We start from the raw sequence: 5,000 nt of genomic DNA, 5'->3' as shown, positions 1-5,000 counted from the left end.
AGGTCATACATCTAACGCAGGGCATCAAACGAACTTCCCAATGCACCTCCTTGCCGGTCAGGTCACGTCCTCGCTCCGTGCCACCGCCAGCATACAGACCGCTCCTGATTGGCAAGCTTCGGCTCATCTGAAGCACATCACCAATAAAACATTCCCAGCAGTAATTACTGTACTTCAGCAGACCATGGACATAAATTCAGAGGTGGGTTACATGCATCATCATTCAGGCGGGATGCGCAGGGTGTGTTGAGCTCCCGGCCCGGGCTACACGAAGTGAGGGCGCCATCAGGTTAATGGTAATGAAAGCATCTATCAATATGCAAGTTTCTTGTGCCGTTTCGCTTTGCTTGCTGCCTCCCCTTCCCTCTTTCTTTGGCGAGACTCGAGCAAAGAGAAAAAAAACAAGGTGAGTGCAAAGGGGAAGGTAGTAAGACACAAGGTTGTGAAAGTAGAGTGAAAATCAATTACACAATGTAAGAGGAGAGAGAAAATCAGATGTAAATATATCTAAGAAAGAAGATAATGAGAATAAGAGATTCCGTGAGACATGAGCTATAAAAGGGGAATGTGATGGAGAGAAGAGAAGGATTATTACATGATCCTATCTCTCTTTTCATTCACTGTCCATATTATCTGCTTTATCTACATTTGCGGACTTACATGGCCGTGTATCGCCCCATTATAAGTGTGCTTGTACGAGACTTATTTCTTTCTTTATCACCCGCAGTGCAGTGGTGGTTATGTTTCTTTTTGTTTCGCTGCGAGCTGGCTGAGCATACATAAGAATGCGTGCATACATGAGTCTGCCTCTATGCATTTTGAATATTCATTCTGTCACTGTAAAACATATTTATAAATTTCTTGAAAAGATTTCGGCCATGTTTTACTCTTATACCTTTTCCTATTCTTTTAACAACGAGTCTAACTAATGTGAACGTGGTTTTATTCTTCCCCTTTCTCTCGTTCTTTCTTACATGCAGATTCATATTCGTTCCTTCCATGGAAATAAATTTATACATTAATCCATGTATGCTTACGTCGTAGAACGGAGAGTAAAAAAGTGGATATTGTATTGATCCCAACAGACATGAACGCATGAGATATTTACATTCTCCTGTATAGCAGATGCTCATATGAAATGTTTACTCATTAAATGTGCCGATTGATCGCGTAAACAGAGGCGAGGGAGGGAAGCTGATGTTAATTAAGGGTTGTCTGAAGACTGCAAAAGGTGACAGGTTCTCGAAGGGTTCCGAGGACGCGCCGAGGCGTTGCGAGACCCGGCATCTAATGGCCGAGGGAAGCACGGGAGCGGTCACGGATCTAAGGGGAACGGGCGAGGGGACGGAGGGCCGTGGATCAAGGGGGTGAGGGGAGAGAAGCTCAGCGAATATCCTGGCTGAGGGACGCAGGATGGGGTTAAAGGGAGAGTAGTTACACGTGTTGCTCCTGCAGGGGACGGCGCACGAGGCTAGCGAGGGTGAGGTTGCTATGAGGGGGCTTTGGCCGAATGTCTTGCGGGATATCGGAGAGAGTCCTGCGGGAGGGAGGGTTCGAGGGGCACGTAAGCACAGTCGTCAAAGGATATACATCTCTGTAGGTACACCAACTACGGATACATGTATATTGCCACGTATGTGAAGGCACTCGTTAAAAAATGGTGCAACATGCGAATAGTTAGGGAAGGAATAACCACAGACTCTCTTGAGGACAGGAATCTACTTATTTTAGATTTATGCTCCTGCATTGTTTGAAAAGAAAAAAAGAACTAAAGTAAGATTAGAAATAATAGACAACGTGTGGTACCTTAATCTATATTTAATAAATAAATGATATGAGAAATTCAAGGTATCTTATGCGAAGGAATGTCAAAGTATATTTTTTGTTTATCAGTGTTCTACTTAGTCGTCATAACAGTTGATTAACTTGAATATTGATTGATGAGTGCATTTCAGATATGCGAAATCTCTCTCTCTCTCTCTATCTATCTATCTATCTATCTCTATCTCTCTCTCTCTCTCCTTCCCCCATCTCTCTCTCTCTTTATCTCTCTCCTCCCTTTCCGTCTCTCTCTCTCTCTCTTTCCCTTTCCCTCTGTCTCCACCACACGCACAATTGCCTCCCCCCCCCCCCCCCAGTCGCCAAGAAGAGCCTGTGCCTTGCGTGCGCATGCCCCCCCCCCCCCCCCGCGGCGACCGAGCAATGAGATCCAACGCAAACAAAAGGAACCGAAACCGAAGGCGTAGAAGTTGCATCGCCGCCATTCATGCTTCTTGAAGACGCCTTCCCCTAATATCTCCATTCACGTCGGAGTGTCTCGCATGATATTTTGTCTGTCTGTCTTCAAGAAGTCGTGGCTCCTTTTCCTCTCGCCCCTCCTCTTCTTCCCTTTCGCTCCGTCCTCCTCCTCCGTAAATCCCCGAATCGCGAAAATTGCAATCGCACAAAGATGGAGCACAAAGCATGACACGCCACTTTGTCATATCCGCCCGACAACCGGCTAAGACCTCCCGCACCCCGTGTTCCAGAGACACTGTCATTATTGGTTAACCATTTCCGTCTGACAGCCATTCAAGCGGCAAACGTGAAGAATGACGTGGCATTTCCGTAGAGTGTCACCGACATCACGCTCTTTTTTACCTTCTTTTTTTAATCTTCTTCCTTCTTCACTCTCCATCTCTCTTGGCAGCCAGCAGTCACAATAGGCTCCGCGCAGATACAGTGCGCAAACATGTAATTATAAACGAATATCTGCTCGGCTCTTGTCTCCTAATGTTCTTAAGTTATAAGTAATGAAGGTATGAGCACCGTAGGAATTCTTCATATAAAAGGCCCTATGAATATTCAAAGCAGTGTCTTGTATTCAGCCTTTACTAATCCAGACTCATTCTCTCCGTCCGACCCCGACATACTGGCCACGCCGCCCACCACACCCTCGTATTCTGGATAACGCACTGACTCATCACCCGCGTCTTGTTCGCTCGTATCTCATCCCGCGGGTCAAAGCGAGGCGGAGTGGCCGGGAATTCTACGGTTGTTGGAGGAGTAAGGGCGTTCGTGTCGGAGGAGGAGGGGGATGGTCCCGTATCACTGAATCATGTGCTCGAGATCACGCAGGGAAGTTGATGGCGAAGGCTAGGACCGTCTCGAGCCATGACAGAGACACGGTAGATATCATCTATAAACCATATGGCGACAAACATTTTTTCAGTCTCAATAAACTCAACTGAATCAGTATTTCTAGAGCAACAAGCACTTTCACAAACCCCAGATAACAGATTTATGACAAAGTTACACAGAAATAGTACTCATTGACTAAAAGACTTATAGAAGCCACAATAACTTTAAGTTCGCCATCGAGGAAGTGCAAGTCATGTTGAACAGATGACCTGGAAAAGCGGCAATGCAACAGATTAATTGTCTCAGCCGAGATCAGGCAGCGAGGACGGGAGGCGAGCGGTGTATACATCACGTCAACTGGATAATTACGATGCAACATATCAAACCCAGCTTCATACTTGCAGGTGTAAACGATGTCTGATGCATTCTTATCTGCCTACTAGACTGATAAGGATATTCGATGAACAGTGTTATTGGCCTGTTAACCCACGCGCCATCCCTCACGCAGTAACACAAGTTGAATGCAAATCCTCACGAGACACATTAATTAACGTATTCAGCAAAGGATAAAGGTAATTACATAAGGAGGGTGTTGTCAAAGATTAGATCCGAATTGACCAACGAAAGATTGCTTTATAATGACTAATTAGCAACTAGGCTTGCCTTCCATACGGCTACACCGACTCTCACCTTCGCGATTTTCACAAGATATACAGCAAACATTTATACAAAACGAACCTATCCCTCATCGCTGATGGCTGCAAGAGTCACTTATTGAAGTTTGTGTTGTGAATGAATATAACTGATGAGATTATTTTTCACCGGTAAAGTGTATATTTAGCTTGCAGATCTCCGTAGGTATAGACGGCCCCGCTAAGCCCACATCGCTCCAACCAAAGAAGTCTTAAACCCTTACAGCGCAGGTTATGCTCAAAATAATCCATTTCTACAACACAAAGGCCCCCCGCGACTCCAAGAACTGGGAGCGTTTCAAGAGAGACCAATGAAGAGTTCGTATTACCGGGGTTTCATCATAAAGCTAATCTCATTCCCGTGATAAACAATCCGGCCCTCGTGTAATTAGCTTGAAATATCAGATGATAAAGCCTAATAACGGCGGCGACCACAAAAGAAGAGCTTCAGGGAATACAAAGAGAGTCACTCCTTGTTGCGCATTCAGACGGCATTCGTATAAGACAGAAATCTCCCTCCCTCTATGTGTTTCATATATTAGCCCCACACATCATACTCCATCTATAAATCTCGAGTCGTGTATAGATAACAAACCGAGATAATCAGCGGGGTTATTATTCCTGGATTTTATCCTTCCTCGGGATGACGATGTTCCTCCCTCAGTCACATCGATAGCATGAAGGCCCGTGATGAATACGAGACATCGCTCATGCCACACAATGGCGGCGCTACAAGGACGTGCAGTTCGTAAACAAGAGCTCGAGACAGCGCCTGTTCATCAGCGGTCCGGAACCCGCGCCGTTCGAGCCGGGCGGGGTGACCGCCGGGGCGTCTGCGGAGTGCACTTGCGGGGTAATAAGTGAAGCCGCTCGTTATCGCAGGATTTTTCAGTTTTATGCGGATATAAAAGCAGTTAGCGGCTTTAAAGGCAAGACAGGGTAGTATACCACGTCTTGAAAAGAACACACACAGCGTAATGTACCCAATATATAAGGGGTAAACATACGCGCTCAGCTACAACTAACGGCTTCTCATGGATACAAAGCAGAAGACGGGCATAGGAACGGCGAGGGGAAACAATGACTTATATAACAAAACTCGCAGAAGGTGAATTAGGCAAAGATATAGGAATTAAGAACATGAAATTGAAAATTAATTTGAAATTTACGCCGTATCTATAAATCCAT

Source organism: Penaeus vannamei, chromosome 9 (assembly GCF_042767895.1).
Source record: "Penaeus vannamei isolate JL-2024 chromosome 9, ASM4276789v1, whole genome shotgun sequence".
Taxonomy (NCBI): Eukaryota; Metazoa; Arthropoda; class Malacostraca; order Decapoda; family Penaeidae; genus Penaeus; species Penaeus vannamei.
The sequence above is the reverse complement of the archived record's forward strand: the minus strand, read 5'-3'. Positions refer to the sequence as shown.